General features: G+C 47.8%; 1 protein-coding gene across 6 annotated transcripts in view; it reads left to right on the plus strand.

The window, feature by feature from the left end:
- LOC146830083 (uncharacterized) overlaps positions 1–16,873 on the plus strand; it is a 93,809-nt gene that overhangs the window by 10,462 nt on the left and 66,474 nt on the right. For 3 of the 6 annotated variants that reach the window (XR_014961361.1, XM_085604306.1, XM_085604304.1), the window contains one exon: positions 2,361–2,523. The exons of the other annotated variants lie outside the window; for them this stretch is intronic. The gene's annotated coding sequence lies outside the window, so the exon portion shown is untranslated. The remainder of the gene's footprint in view (positions 1–2,360; positions 2,524–16,873) is intronic. 6 annotated transcript variants of the gene reach the window in all.

Consider the following 16,873-nt stretch of genomic DNA (forward strand, 5'->3'; position numbering starts at 1 on the left):
CATAGGTTTGTTTTGTATGGTGATTAAGTGTCATCCTGGTGCCTTCAATTGTGGTTATATAACAGTATATTTTTGTTTTGGTATAGTTTGGTTGTGTTGCACTTCTTAATCTATTAATGAGGGATTTCAACATGGTGTCAGCAGTTGCAGTATCGTTAGTGATATTTATAATCTAGAGACATATTCATTCTCTCTTATGAATATGACACAATCAGAGAGAGGCGTTATGCAGAGTGCATGGTGGGTTATGTTACAGCCTGAGCTAATGCAGTTCCCATAGTTTTAGATTTTGCTTTGTAACCACTATAGTCCCAGTTAACTTTAATTAAATTTTAACTACAGTTTGTGTTATATACAACTAAAAGTAGTGCTAATTGAAAGGTGTGTTTTTTTTACTCAGAAGAGAAAGTGACTTAAAAAATGAATTTCAGTAATGGCATTCATTATAGGCAAAAACCCTGAACCTTACATTAAAAAATAAAACACTTCTGGTGAACTGTGCAACTGCACTAATCTTGACCCTACATAATTCCACATGTAACACCAGAAAAGAAATCTTAGAAGGTGTTGCATGCCCCTATTATTAAGAAGGCACCGAGCTCATCCTGGAGTCCACTTCTGCAGTGGCCAGAAGGCCGATCTAAAGGCAGAGCTTGGCCTTGGGGCAGGGCATCTGTTAATGACACTTTCACTAGATTTTTGAGGCAATGCCTAAGATGCAATGGGCGCAAAAGCAGAGCCCTACATCTTCGTACTGCGTTCAGGGGGGCCTACTCTAAATACCCACTAGATAGCACTTTCAACAATGTTCAGTGATTGGTGGGTGCAGTGCCGGGGCATCTATGAGGACCTTCAAGCAAGATTCCCTACCTCCTAAGAAGCCACTGGATAAAGTCAATGACTTCTCAGGGTAGGCCATATAATTAAGTACAATGAGCAGTAGCCCTTCCCGCATTGCTCGATGCGCTCGTCCTTTCACTATGCCCTATGCATGTTGAGCACCACAAAGCCTTTCTTTCGGACAGACCAGACCCACTGCAGAGTTGCCCATCCATCGTGACTGTTTCATTGAGGTTATCAATGATGTAATTTGTGATGTCATATCTAAAATCATAAGCAGTGCATTCTGAAGGGAGCTGTGGCAGTGTTGCACAACCGAAGTGATGAATTTCAGTGAGTTTTTCATTACTAACGTCCCCAACCCTTGTATATTTTCAACATAGCAGACATTACTTTCTCTAGTGAGCAATGAATCATAACTTTCATTGAACAAAGCTTTTTCATAATTTTTTTTGTTTGACTAAAAAGAACAATATACTTTAGAAAGCCCCCAGGAAAACTGTGTGTTTGACGATCTGGGCACAAGGAGGAGCTTCTGCACACAAAACACACCAACACCCTGTACTGTATGAACATGAGGTATCGTTTTTTTATTATTAGCCTTTCAAAGAATCATACAACTGTTTAGAGCAGGTGGAACTTGGGGGATCAGGGGTGAGGTGAAGGGGGGGGGGACAAAGATAAGTACACAGATATTAAGGAAAACATGAGGTATAGTTGGGAGTAGCCACACAAATCCAAAGACAGTTTTTCTAATTGGACCAGTAGACAAAAAGCACCAATAAACTTTTCTTCTAAATGTTGCAATGTTGTCTGGTTGACTTCTATAGCATGTCTTGCAGTAGTTTGTTATAATGTAACAAACTGAATAGCATAGTGTATGTAGTCTGCACGTTAATAGGCCTCTAATAATCTTCAGTTAATCTCTCTCTATTCATACTCTACGGTCAACAGCACAAATTTAGCACAACTATTCCTACTAGGAAAAAGAAGCACGCATTTCCTACTTATTGCCTATTTCGCTCTAACCTCGGTGGAATGCTAATGACCGCAAAGCGCTTCAACACCATAATCACGACGAAACGTTGCCTAAAACCACACATGAACACTCTGAAGATTAAGTAATAGTATTTCCATCATCTGAATCCACGAAGAAAAGAATAATCAAAAAAACTGACTTGTTGGGTAGCGAGAACTATAAAATAAAAATGCGGTATTGCAAAAACAACGCTTCCAATTTGACTTTGGCAACTTGCATATTTATTGTCACTTTTAAATGCTATTAACCCCTTGGGTGCCAGGCCTTTTCCCCTCCTGTGCCTGGCGCTTCCCTAGTGGGTGGGGTCATGACGAGACCATCTCGTCATGGGCACAGCGCGACTGTGCTCCATGACGAGACCATCTCGTCATGGGCACAGAAGAGGTTAAGAAACAGAAATACAACCATAAACTTGATATACATCACGTTTACTTGCTGTCTACCATGGCTTGAATAAAGTGACTTCTTTCACTTTTCACAGCTCACGGAACTCAGCGGGAGTTTACCGTTTGTTATAATTAAAGAGGACTCCTTGCTTCAAAATAAGAAGACAAAATTGCGCTCCTTAAATCCACGAACGAGCATTGCCGAACATCGGAAAATGACCTGTGAGCTATGAACAAGTTGCCTTTACAACTGACAAGGTAATTGTATAAGAATCCAGTGTTTCACAAATAAATAATAAACATAAACTCGGCTGATCGACAGACCTCCTTTGAGTCTAATGCAATAATGTACTTGAACCTTGGAACAGATGGAGACAAAAACGTGACTAAAATCAGCTGTTATCTGCACAGTCCATTTCTCTTCTGTACTGTTTGTTCTCTTAACTTCACGTTTGCCACAGTGCCCCCAGGTGTCTAAAAAGGCTGCCCTTACGTCTGCACAGACTGCCTCCTTACAGCTGTGCCGACTGTCACTGTGCCTGCACTTCTGATTCAACCTGTTGGTCTTAGGGTCACTTCTGTATGTCTGCCTCTTCGGGCTACTCTTTTTCTATACTTCACCTCATATTGCCCCTGCATGTCTGTCACCAGTTGGACCCATCACTAAGTGTCTGCTCCCTGGTTGCACCTTCAATGGGCATGAATTCAAGGCAGTATTTATTGACTTTACTTCACGCAACCCCCACCTACCTGCAGGTGTTTCGCCGATGGGATGCAGTCTCAGCACAACTGCACTTATCATACCCCTGCAGGGGGCGATTTGTTATTATTTTTGGGGGTGGTCTGCTGTCAGTCATCGGACGCCCCTCGCATGCCTCCTTTGTGTCCTCTGCTCCTCCCACTCTGCTCTGGCAGCCGCTGTGAGAGATATGGGGAAGGACGAGCACAGGGAGACGAATAACCCTCTGTCCAGCTACCGGGAATGAAAGACACGGTCATAAATATCGAACAGGAAGTATGCAATAACACTCTGCGTGCCCCCGTCGCCCCTTCTTACCCGCCGGCACCCATACTGTATCAGCTGTTCATGCCGAAGCTGCCTGGGCGCGCCCCCTTCGCCTGAGCGTGCAGCGGTTCTTCTACTCCGTTTTGCAGGCAGGGGCTCCTCGCGCATAGCCTGAGGATTCTGTATTACATTGCCCGGGCGGAGAGCCGGGGCACAGAAGCAGACTGTAAAGTACTCACAACAGGTGGACGGACGAGTTTCCGCCATGTTGGAATGGGGCATTTTCAATTGAATGGACGGTAGTTTGGCAATTGCACTTACATTTTTTTCAAAATTGTAATGTAACAATTAGGGAAATTAACAGCGCCAAATGAAAGAGCTAGACGATAGAGGGAGAGGTGATGCAAGGGGAAATGGGTTGCAGAAGGAAAGTGAAAAGACAGTGATGAACAGTAAGGAGATGATGAGAAATGTGTAAATGGAGGAGTTCCGACTGATGCAGGAAGAACAAGCGCTAAAAGACAAGCGAGGCCCCGCGGCCGCGAAAGTTAGACTACTCGTGCATGCAGAGCGTTTGCCTTGCGGGAGCCAGCAGCGGCAGGCGCGATAATTACAAACAGATGGCGCCGCTGCTCGCTCCCGCAAGGCAAACGCTCTGCATGCACGAGTACTCATTGGAAACAGTGCAAAGCATGCACGAGTTTCCAAGAAAGTACAGAGCGATTCCAAGAAGTCCCTCCTATGCAGCGCTTGCGTGCTGCATAGGCGAGACCTAAAAAAACTGTAGGATAAGATCAGGCTATGGGAAACTATGAATGCTTCCATCTGTCATCTCCTCTTGTCACTTGACTCCAGATGACACCCCCCCGAGTCTCTAATCTACTCTGTTGTCAACAATGAGAGCAGTTGCAGAGATCATCGTTAAAAAAGAGACTAAGATATAGAGCTAGAGAATCATACACAACAAGCATCGACAAAGCTAATTTGTCTTGCCTACACAAGAACTTATATTTTAACCATAATCCCTCTTCTGTCTACTCATCGTAGCTGCGTCTTACTGTCACCTAGCGCTGGGATGCTCCTGTTTGTAATAGCTTTATTGCACTTTACAAATTTATTTCATTCTTCCATTCATCCATGTTGTACACCAGTGGCATAGAGTAGATTGAGAGTAGTGTGAAGAGGTGTCAGTGGAGCAGAGTAGAGTGGCTTGGAGTAGAATGACGTAGAGTGCAGTGGCATATAGTAGAGTTGCATAGAGTATAATGCATTGGCAGAGAGTGCAGTAGATTGGTGTAGAGTTGAGTGGTGCAGAGAAGAGTTCGTAGAGTGCAGTCTTGCAGAGTAAAGTGTCGTAGAGTGAATTAGTGTAGCGAAGAATGGTGCAGAGTAGAGAGCAAAGACATAGACTACAGTGGTGCGGAGTAGAATACAGTGACGTAGAGTGCAGTGATGTAGAGTACAATGGTGTAGAGTTGCGTAGCATTAAGCAGTGCATAGAGTGCAGTGGCGTAGAGTGCTTTTTTTTAGTAAAGTGATGTCGAGAGTGGGAGAGCACAGTAGCGTGGAATGGAGCAGAATGCAGTAGCATAGACTGCAGTGGCGTAGACTAGAGTGTTTCAGATTAGAGTGGGGTGGTGCAGGGTAGAGTGCAGTGGCATAGATTTCACTGTTGTAGAGTGGTACTGAGAAGAGTGCATTGTTGTAGAGTGCAATGGCATAGAGTGCACAGTTTCAGAGTTCAGTGTATGGTGTGGTGTATACTGCAGTGGTGCATAGTAGAGTAGAGAGGTAATTTGCATCGGCCTACAGTAAAGCTGTGCAGAGCAAAGTGCAGTGGCACAGGATAGAGTGGCAGATAATTTAGTTGCGGAGAGTGCATTGATGCAAAGTACAGTGTTGTTGAGTGGTGTAAATAGCAGTGGCATATAAAGTACAGTGGTGTAGAATAGAGTGCCATAGAGTGCAGTAGCGTTGCGTACAATTTTATAGAGTTGCAGAGTAGGCTATAGGTGTGGAGAGTATTTTAACAAAAACAAGGGGACCCAATAAAGTACACAAGGACCTTGGGTATCAATTATTAGCGTGGACAGTGGTCCTTGTAACAAGCTTTTTTGTTTTGGTTTGCCTAAAAATGTCTTTGTTTCCGGTGTCCTAATGTCACTCATTACCTCACCCTTAAGTACCCCACTTTGTTTAAATTTGTGCTTTGCTAATTTGGAATAAATTGGATTAATTCCCTATCCGGCTGGATAGTTGCAATATAGATTGATCGCATTCTATATTTATTTAACTGGCATTACTTGTTACAAGGACCACTGTCCACGCTAATAATAGGTGTGGAGAGGGCAATGGTGTAGAGTGCATTGGCATGAAGTGCAGTGGCATAGAGTGCCGTGGTTCGAGTGAAGTGCAGTGGCATAGAGAATAGAGGTGCACAGTAGAATGGTGCCGAGTAGAGTGGCGCAGTGTTGTATGTCATAGAGTGGAGTAGATTGTTCCAGAGTAGAGCGTAGTGGAGTGGTGCAGGGTAGAGTGCAGTGGTGTGCAGTGGCTTTGAGTAGCTTAGAGTGGCGTGGAATGCACTGGTATGGAGTGATACAGAAAAGAGTGCATTTATGTAGAGTGCAGTGCCATAGAGTGTAGTGTTGCAGAGTAGAGTGATATTGAATGAATTCTCAAACAGTGGAGTGATGCAGAGTAGAGTGAAGTGCCATGAGCTGGAGTGGTGTAGAGTGCAGTAGCAAAGAGTGGCTACTGCTGTGACCTACACTTAAAAAATAGTTACAGCTGTCAAATCATGATGTTATTAGGGACCTACTACTTTATTATGAAACGCTGTTATGTCAACCGCTCATTACTAGATCTCTGAAAATCCTGAGTCGCATGAACTTTAGACATGTGTGATCTCTCTGTCCTTGTTTACACAGTTCATCTCTTCTCTAGACCTAGAGACGCTCCCCATTAAATCATTATTCTAAATGTGCTGTTCGAGGCATATGAGCTGCAGATTATACACTGTGCATAGATCGCCATCTGGTGTTGGGCCCGGATGTTTGCAGTTTGTTTTTCTTCTTGGACAATCTTTGGAAGTCACGAGTTTGGTGACTCCTCCTTCGGTCCGTACTGCGCATGGGCTTCGGCTCCATCCTCGGATTGTTTTTTTCCGCCATCGGGCTCGGATGTAATACTTCGTGCTCCGGCTTCGAACCTTTCCAGTTCGACCTTCGACGAAAAATCCTCGTCCATCGAGATTCTTCAGACAAAATCATCTTCTTTATCTCTCTCTTCGGCACTTCCTCGATTCCAGGCATCGGCAGCGGCCTTCGGGCCTATCTCGACTCCGGTCTCGGCCGATGGAAAGGACTCTCTTTAAGAAGTGCCCAAAATGTGGGTCTAAATTTCCCCACACCGATCTACATCAGGTGTGCAACCTCTGCCTCTCTCCCGAACACGAGGCCCGAGACTGCCCCGCCTGCAAGTCTTTTCGATCGAACAAGACTATTCGGGATCGACGAGCTCGACGCACCATGGAGCACTCATCGACCTCGGCTCCACCCGACATCTTCGGAGAAGACATCATAGCTTCGGGACAGCAGCACACCGAACAGGAAGATGACCTCGTCAGCGTGGAGGACATCACACCGGCGCAGAGGGTCGTGAGTACTCTACCCCCTCCCACTCCCGCGCCCATACCGAAAGAGACTCCGGTTACACCTTCGGCCCCGGGCCTAGGCAAAACCAAACATACCGCTTCCATCACCCCACCTTCGGGCCCGGTGAAGAGGCATCACAAGTCTCCCGGCGGCTCGGGCTCGTGCCAGCCTGCTAGCGGCACCGAAAAACACCCTTCGGCACAGAAGAAAACCACGCCAAGCTCCGTTCCGAAGCCATCGGTGTCGAAACCTGGCCTCTCGGTGCCGACCAAACATAAATCCCTTGGCACCGACGCTTCCGTGCCGAAGCCTGCCTCGGCACCGAACAAAAAATCGGAAGCCCCGAAAAAGCATGGCACAGATAAACCGAAGAAGCCGTCGGCCCCGAAAACATCGGCATCGACAGATGAATCTGTGCCAGAGGAGCTCTTCACGCCAGATCCTCTACAAAAGACCTTAACAAAGGATCCAAAGACTGGACATTTGACTTTGTCTTCAAAGAAAAGACATTTAGACAAGCCAGCTCCTCCTCCACTGCCAAAACGGAAGGACTCTGCCACATCTCCTTTCAGAGTGCCCTCCCCACCGCCTCCACCTCCCCCACCTCCGCCTCCACCTTTTCCACCCATGCCTCATCGCTCTCCAACCCCGTCTCCAGACCCTGATGACCAAGGGGATCCCTACTATGATCCAACAGATGCCCCACAGGACCCCACTCCTCCGGGCACACCGGACCCATGGGAGGATTATCATAATCCAGATATGCCTCAGGATGATCTTTATCCATCCAGGCCATCTCCACCAGAGGACTCCCTGGGGTTCCACCACTTGTTACAACGGGCGGCACATTACCATGGGGTGGAGTTACACAGTGATCCAGTTGAGGAAGACTTCCTACTTGACACTTTTGACATAGCAGATAAATCCACTGCCATATTACCCATGCTTAAAGGGGTGATCAAACATGCGGCAGAGGTTTTCAAAGACCCCGTCAGGGCTAGGGTCTTAAACCCCAGAATAGAGAAGAAATATAAGGCAGCCCCCACAGACCCTGCCTATATTAAAGGACATGCGCCCCTAGACTCATTAGTGGTATCCACAGCTAGGAAGCGATCCAATTCTCAGTCATCGGGTGAGGCTCCACCACCCGATAAGGAGTCCAAGCTCTTGGATGCGTCAGGCAAACGCACTGCCTCGCAAGCTGCCAATATGTGGCGCATCGCCAACACGCAAGCGCTGCTGGCGCGGTATGACCGAGCGCACTATAATGAGCTGGAGGCTCTCATGCAACATCTCCCATAGAAATATAAAAATAAGGCTCATGAACTGATACAAGAGGGAAAGATTATTACCAACACCTCTATTAAATGTGCCCTTGACGCAGCAGACACAGCTTCCAGGGCTATAAACACCAGTGTTCTGCTTCGCCGCCACGCCTGGCTCAGAATCTCAGGCTTTAAGCCGGAGGTCCAAGCATCTATATTGAACCACCCTTTTGACCAACAACACTTATTTGGCCCAAAAGTAGACGAAGCCCTGGAAAAAATGAAGAAGGATACAGATACGGCGAAGTCTATGGGAGCATTACAATCCCACACTCCTAGACGCTCCTTTCGAGGCACTGGCAGGGGTTACTCTACCGATAACTCCTCTACGTCCTACAAGTCTCCTCCTCAGACTACCTTCACAAAGGGCTATCAAAGAGGTGGATATAGAGGGAACAATAATAAATGCAGGGGCAAAACCAACACCGCCCGTTCTGCCACACCGCCCACACAATGACTTTCCCCCGCTCCCCCCAGACCATTCCACTCCGGTCGGGGGCAGACTACAAGACTTTTTTCAAACCTGGGAGACCATAACATCAGACATCTACCCCCCTAAATATTCCACCCAGGCACCGTGCAATGTCACAAGAACATACCACACTGCTGAAACAATAGGTAATCTCCCTCCTGCAAAAACAGGCTATAGAGCAGGTCCCATCAATCAGCAAAATTTAGGGGTCTACTCTCTGTACTTTCTGATACTAAAGAGAGACGAGACCCTACGGCCCATTCTAGACCTCCGGCCTCTAAATGCATACATCCATTCAGACCATTTTCACATGGTAACTCTCCCAACAAGTTCTCCCACTCCTCTGCCAGGACGACTTTCTCACTACACTGGACTTGAAAGACGCATACTTTCATATTCCAATACACCCTTCTCACAGAAAGTACCTCAGATTTGTGGTGGACGGCCAACATTATCAGTTCAAGGTTCTCCCCTTCGGGGTCACAACCGCACCAAGAGTGTTTACCAAATGCCTAGCAGTAGTGGCGGCACACCTCAGAAGACATCACATTCACGTCTTCCCTTACTTGGACGACTGGCTAATAAAAGCCGCGTCCTACAACTAGTGTGTGCAACATACAAACACTACCATCCAACTACTCCACCAGCTAGGCTTCACGGTGAACCACCAAAAGTCCCAGCTGATACCGTCTCACACAAAGCAATACCTCGGTGCCACTATAGACACCTCAAAAGCGATAGCCTATCCCAATTCAGCCAGAATCGCAAGCATACAAGCCTTGCGCCAAAGATTCATTCTTCAGCACTCTCTCCCAGCAAGAGTGTTTATGAAGCTAATAGGAATGATGGCATCTTGCATCTTCATAGTGCCTCATGCAAGACTCCACATGCGTCCACTCCAAGAGTGCCTAGCACGCCAGTGGAACCAGGCCCAGGGACAGCTGACGGATCTGGTGTTGGTGGACGGTCGCACCCATCGCTCTCTGCAGTGGTGGAACACCACAAACCTTTCCAAAGGGCGACCGTTCCTGGACCCGGTTCCTCAGGTGATTCTAACGACGGACGCATCGCTCTCCGGCTGGGGAGCGCACCTATTACACCTCACAGTGCAAGATGTATGGACGCCACAACAAAGGTTACTCCACATCAACCATCTGGAGTTATTGGCGATCTTCCTAGCCCTGAAATCGTTTCAGAAACAAATCTCAGCCAAAGCAGTCCTCATTCGCACAGACAATATGACTGCAATGTATTATATTCAAAAACAGGGGGGGGACACACTCTCCACAGCTCTCTCGGTTAGCACAGAGCATATGGAGATGGGCAATCCCACAAAAGATCTTTCTCCTGGCACAACAGGTCCCAGGTATACAAAACATCATGGCAGATCTGCTCAGCAGACAAACGCAGCAAATGCACGAATGGGAACTGCATCCACAAGTTCTTCACCCATTCTTTCACAAGTGGGGCATCCTCAGATAGACCTCTTCGCCACCCACAAAAACAAAAAATGCCCAAGCTTCGCCGCCAGATACCCACACCCATTGTCCAAAGGCAATGCGATATGGATGAACTGGTCAGGCAAATTTGCATACGCCTTTCCACCTCTCCCGCTAATTCCATTAGTGGTAAGGAAGCTACAACAGTACTCCCTCACACTCATTCTGGTAGCTCCAACATGGGCCAGGCAGCCGTGGTACACCACACTTCTACAGCTCTCAGTGATACCACACCAAAAACTGCACCTGTCCCCATGCCTCCTAACCCAGAACCATGGAGAAATCAGGCACCCGGACCCAGCTCAGCTCAACCTTGCGATCTGGCTCCTGAAATCTTAGAATTTAGATACCTTAACCTTCCCCCTTATTGCATGAACATTATCAGGGAAGCCAGACGTCCTACCACTCGAGCATGCTATGCCGCAAAGTGGAAGAGATTTGTTGTTTACTGCCGTAACAATACAATCAACCCTTTAGATGTATCCATACAGCACATCATATGCTACCTGCTCCATCTTCAAAGGTGTAACCTGGCATATTCATCCATCCGTCTACACCTAGCAGCAATTGCTGCTTACCTGCAAAACAGACAGCATTTATCACTTTTTAAAGTGCCTGCTATTAAAGCCTTCATGGAAGGCCTTAAAAGAGTAATTCCGCCCAGGGCACCACACTCACCTGTGTGGAATCTAAATGTAGTTCTTACAAGGCTAATGGGTCCGCCTTTCGAACCAATGCATAAATGCTAGCTACAATTCCTTACTTGGAAGACAGCTTTCCTCGTAACTATCACTTCCCTTAGAAGGGTTAGTGAAATACAAGCGTTCACTATACAAGAACCCTTTCTACAGATGCACCACAGCAAGGTCATTTCCCCCTTCCATCTCAATCAATCGGTGGAATTACCGATTTTTTTCTCGCAACCTCAATCTGTTGCGGAAAGGGCTCTACATACACTTGATGTGAAAAGGGCTTTACTTTACTACATACAAAGAACGCAACCTTTCAGAAGGACTAAACAGTTGTTTGTCTCCTTCTCTCCACCGCATAAAGGCAACCCCATCTCAAAATCAGGGATAGCTAGGTGGATTGTAAAGTGCATACAAATTTGCTATCACAAAGTGAAAAGAACATTATCTGTTCCACCTAAAGCCCACTCTACAAGAAATATAGGGGCTTCTATGGCTTTTCTAGGGAACATACCCTTAGATGACATCTGCAAAGCAGCCACATGGTCAACACCGCACACCTTCACAAAACATTACTGTGTAGATGTGCATTCCAAGCAACAAGCTAGTGTGGGCCAAGCTGTACTAAAGACACTGTTTCAAACCACTGCAACGGATACCGGTGGTCGCCGCTAGGGTTGGGTACTGCTATATAATCTATGCACAGTGTATAATCTGCAGCTCATATGCCTCGAACGGAATATGCTACTTACCAGTATGCATCTGTTCTTGGCATGTAGAGCTGTAGATCTATACACGCCCACCCGCCTCCCCGGCTACCTGTATCCGTTCCAGTCTATCTTATTTAGATATAACACACATGGGTTTCTTTACTATTATCACTACGCTCCATCTTTTCCCTGCTGGCGAAAAACAATCGGAGGATGGAGCCGAAGCCCATGCGCAGTACGGACCGAAGGAGGAGTCACCGAATTCGTGACTTCCAAATATTGTCCAAGAAGAAAAACAAACTACAAACATCCGGGCCCAACACCAGATGGCGATCTATGCACAGTGTATAGATCTGCAGCTCTACATGCCAAGAACAGATGCATACTGGTAAGTAGCATATTCCTTATGGCTATTAAGGATTTATATGATGAACACCTTGGCCATGCATTTATACCCCATTCTGATAATACTTGTTTCTAACCGGTGTACATACGAAACATGGAACTTGTCGGGTCTAGATTGTCTTTTTACAAAGTTCACCCCACTACCCCAATATCTCCAAATGCGCACAAGAAAGAGGATAGAAAAAGCACAATTTCTTCCCACTCTCAAGAGTACCCTGGCCGCGGCGCCACACCTCTTCCCTTGATTGGGGGGCTATCAAAGCTTTTAGCATGATACATGGCAAAGGTTTTGGTGATATTCTTGACATGCTCCTGTCTGTTATACATGAACACAACACACAATAATCCAACACTTCGACAGATGGCACTGGTCCATCACTCATCTACTTGTGGTTTGTCTTGGCCGCAAACCAATCGTCTTAGCAAGTACTTCACAACATGCTTTGTTGCTTGAACATGAAATACCTTGGAACACGAGAGGCGTTTGGCAAAACAGGAACAGTTTGTTTAATTAAACATTGCGGCCGGGAGAACATTTACAGGCATAGGGTCTGTGGACTGTCTCAATTTACAATCGATCCATGGCATTTTTATATACAATTCATCATAGGCAGTAAGTGTTTCTGTTGATCCTTTTATGGTGAGGATTGCAAGTTGCTGCCTTTTATAGTTGTAAATTAATTTTCTAACGGATAATACAGGTGGGCTTCGACCTTGCGTGGACACAATACGGCCAGTGGGTAATGTGTCCAGATGTCTGGCATGGGGAGCGCTGGTCATTGCGGGTGCTGTGTTCTGATTGGGTATTTGTTCCTAACTTACTTGGCATCTGGCTTTATGGTGTTTTAGGAGCGCATGTACCCCTCCCGGACACGTGTGCTTGATTCAGGCCAATCTCCATTGACCATTGTAGTGTTGCTGCGCCTATCTATGGGATTAGTCTAAGGTTTCCTGTCCGTGTGTTTGTCTGCATGCTATGTGCTAGCCCACCTGTGACCTGTCAATCAATGGCCTAGGTCTCAGTGCTGATCTGACTACGTAGTTTCAAATCGGGGTTGATGTGGAGTTCACAGCAGGCAAATTTGTTAATAAGAACGAGGTCTCGTTCACGTAAATGAATGGATTGTTTTTCATATCTGTATTGACTTTTTCCATATTAACATTCTTCCCTTATGTTGATTTTTTTTCAGCGACATTATCTAACCCATGCTTCTTAAGTTATTTTATTGGGGGCCTGTTCTTTATGCTCGCTTTCGAAAAACACTACTTTCCTAGTTATTTGCATTTTTCCCAGTTTGAGGACTGCGTTTTTACAGCAGGAAATCCCAATTGTACAGACACACACAAAAAAAAGAACACCGTGAAAACCGGGAACAACTATGTGCACATACCAGAGATGCACCGGGGGAGCTGGTAGAACCAATTTGAGAACTACTTCTGCTCAGGGTAACCTCCCTCTTCACGCATGTCTCTTTGTAAATGGTGGAGTGCTTGCATGGCAAGAGTCAATGTTCCGTTGTCCAAATTATTCCCTGGAATAAATATACAGCAGCACACACCACTCCCTCCATCACAGACATTAAGTATTGATACACATTGGTACCTGCATCACTATGAGGCGGATTGCTTTCAGTTCTTCCTTGTTTGAATGAAGGTTGAGCTCAGAGCTGATCATTTTAAGCATCTCCCATCTGGTTATCTGTAACCAGTGGGCATTTTTCTTTTGTCTGTATTGTAAAGAAGGGTATAGCCATTCGTGCCAATACTTGTGTGTCTGAAAACAGTCTGAATTCTTCTGGAATGTCCTTGTACTGAGCCCAGCCAAAATGTCCTCTTTTTTTTTTTTTCCACGAGCTTGATGCACCAAACTTGTTGTCTTCCTTAACGGGTGTGGATACAAGTCTGACAGTTCTTCTCTGGGAATGATCAAGGTCAGGGTGTGTATGGTTAGTGGGTAAGAGTCTTCACCATCCGGGCACGAGCTGAGTATAGGCAAACTTGCCACACTACCAGTAGAAATCCAGCACCGTGGAGGTGCCCCGTTGCGTATCCGGAATATGCATAATCGCGCCTCAGTTTTCATTTGTGCCCATGGGGAAGCATTCCTTTATCTCTGAAACACAAGAATTACAGTGTAAGTTTCTGCACAATTAGGGGTTACCCCTACCCTTCTAGCCAAATGTATCAACCCACCTCAATATTCCTGATTTCCTGACATGAGGTGGTCATGCTCTCGAGGGGGCGTGGCTTATGAGCCGATGGCGACGGACGCACTGGCCTGAATACTTAACCTGATTAATTGCTGTTGTCCTGATTACGGGGGCATGAACTGGACCCCACCACGACTTGGCAGCACCTGGGCCTGACATTCGGAGGTCCCGAGTGCCCGTGGTGCCACGGAAACCAAGACAAGTGAGGGGAGAGGCTCCAGCTCTGAGTCACCAAGATGGCGGTGCTCGCTACATCGAAGCCGGTGCGGAGGTGGCCTGCCCGATCCTTGTGGTTGCCTGCTTTGCCCTGGGGATTGTGCGGGGGCTCTGACGGCCTGGACTTGTACTGAGGGGGCTGCTGGGGTGAGCACTGGATGACATGGTGTTCTCCCGGCGCGGAGCCTCGAGCGCTGCGACGGAGCCCTCGCACGCCTGCTTGTAGTGCTGGTGGCTGCTTTAGGGCCGGGCTGAGGTCTACCCCTGAGGTGGCATTCCACTTAAATGGACTGTAGGGGGGCCCCCCTCTTGATGGGCGTCCCGGGCGTAATCCGCCACTGGTAGAGGTAGTTCACTTGGGAACCAGTGCCATTTTGCTGCTGCTGCGGCTGGTGGAGATCCCCCACTGCGGCGCCCCTGGAATACACTGAACCGTCCTTGGAACGCTGGGACAGGGGTTCCTTGCAGCGAACGATAACTGAAGGCGAGGGCACCTAGCGTGGACTCCCGCACAAAGTACATACTGGTGTGAGTGTTGCTGCTTGTATCGGGGGCCTGGAGGATGCGTCTGGGGTTACCCCCCCCCGTGTGCTGTGCGTCCTCTCCTGCTGATTGGGAGTGAATGGTGCGGAGCCCGGGCATCTATCCTCGGGGACTGCAACTCCACGGATTGGAGGAGGAGGCGGTCGTTGTCTGGCCGTCACTGCATGGGCCCTGTTGATATCTTGGGGTCTTGATCCTGCCGGAGGAGCAATCGTGCTCCATTCCTATCAGTGCTGCCGCAGGCTGCATTTCCTGCTTGGGGGGGAGGAGGGGGGGAGTAGGGTGCACGATCTCCGGGTGCACCATATCACTGACTTTGGTGTTGCTCGCGGTGACCGGACACTGGTAACTGGCGCTACGTGAGACTACTGTTTGCACCTGATCCGGTGAACGCACTGGTGAGCACCATTGTCCATCTATACTTAGTGGGTGATACTGCTCCCCCACGGACATGGGGAAAGCATATGGGGGTTCTCGCGGACCAGGACGAACCGGCTCCAGAACGCAGATGACCGGATTCACCTGAGACGCCAGCTGACAACTTGATCCAGCAACAACTGTCCCAGATTTCGCAGGCTATAACGGATACCAAAGAAACACTGCATCAGGACATTGCCAACGTGGATGTGGGGCTGGAGCTCCTGCAGGCAGAACACACCAAGCTGGTCGACCGGGTGAAGCAAACAGAGGCCTCCCTGGCGAACATGATACAGGTGCAGCAGTCCCTCTCTGCCCAGATGGGGATATCTCCCACAGAGTTCAGTCATTGGAGAAGAGAGCTGAAGATGCTGAAGTGCGTAACCGTAGAAACAATATACGAGTGCTGGGTCTCCCGGAGGGGATTGAAGGTTCTAATATGATTGCCTACCTGGAAGGCTGGCTTCGAGATGTGGTGGCACCTGTTGGGTTGACCCAGTTCTATACCCTGGAGAGAGCCCACAGGGTCCCTGCCTGACCTCCGGCACCGGGAAGGCCTCCTCGACCGGTGGTAGCTCGACTCCTTCATTACAGAGACAGGGATTTCCTGCTGCAGAAAGCGCGCTCATCAGGGCCCTACACAGTGGATAATAGCAGAGTGTCGATCTTCCCTGAATACACGTTGGAGGTCCATTGACGCCGCACGTCCTTTTTAGCGGTCATGAGGACCTTATGCAATGAAGGGCTCCAGTCCTCCTTGATGTTCCTGGCTCGACTGCGGATTATCCTACATGGCAAGACACTTTTGTGATGATCCCAAGGAGGCTTGGAACTTGATTGAATCCTACAAAACTGGCCGCAGAACGGAGACACACGCCGCCCCCTGGGGAGCAACTTCCACAAAGAACTCGACAAACTAGGCATCGTCGCTACCCCATGCGGACAGCTAGTGCCTCCCAGACGGAGAAGGAGAGGACTGATGCACTGCGGGTGGTGTCGGAACTGTTGCAGGACTATAAAATGCCGTCCGGATCAGAAACTGGGTCATAAAAGGCATCTGAAAGCTCGGTTCGGATGTGTCCCATGATGGCAGTGTTAAGTTACCACATGTTACTCCAGGCACAGCAGATGAAATTATTTGACTGATCTGCTGCTTTTCACTACTTCTGACTCGCTCTTTCTCTTCCCACTTATCTGTTGTTTATCCTTTTCACGGGCCTCCCGGCACTGAACAGTCTCTTCTTTCATTGCTGAGATGGAATGGTGAGGGGGGTCTTTAAGTCATTAATCTGTGCCCCCGGATATGGGGCACTGTGTGCTACTTGACGCATATGCGCTGAGATGGTTATTGCCTTCATTGCAAGGCAGCACCGGTTCGCAGCTGCTTTCCCCCCTGTTCCTCTGTAGGTACTAGAGGATACTGAGTGTATAGTTAGTTTGAATGGGTACTAGCATTTTAG

The sequence above is a fragment of the Triturus cristatus genome, chromosome 5_1 (genome assembly GCF_964204655.1).
Source record: "Triturus cristatus chromosome 5_1, aTriCri1.1, whole genome shotgun sequence".
Classification (NCBI taxonomy): domain Eukaryota; kingdom Metazoa; phylum Chordata; class Amphibia; order Caudata; family Salamandridae; genus Triturus; species Triturus cristatus.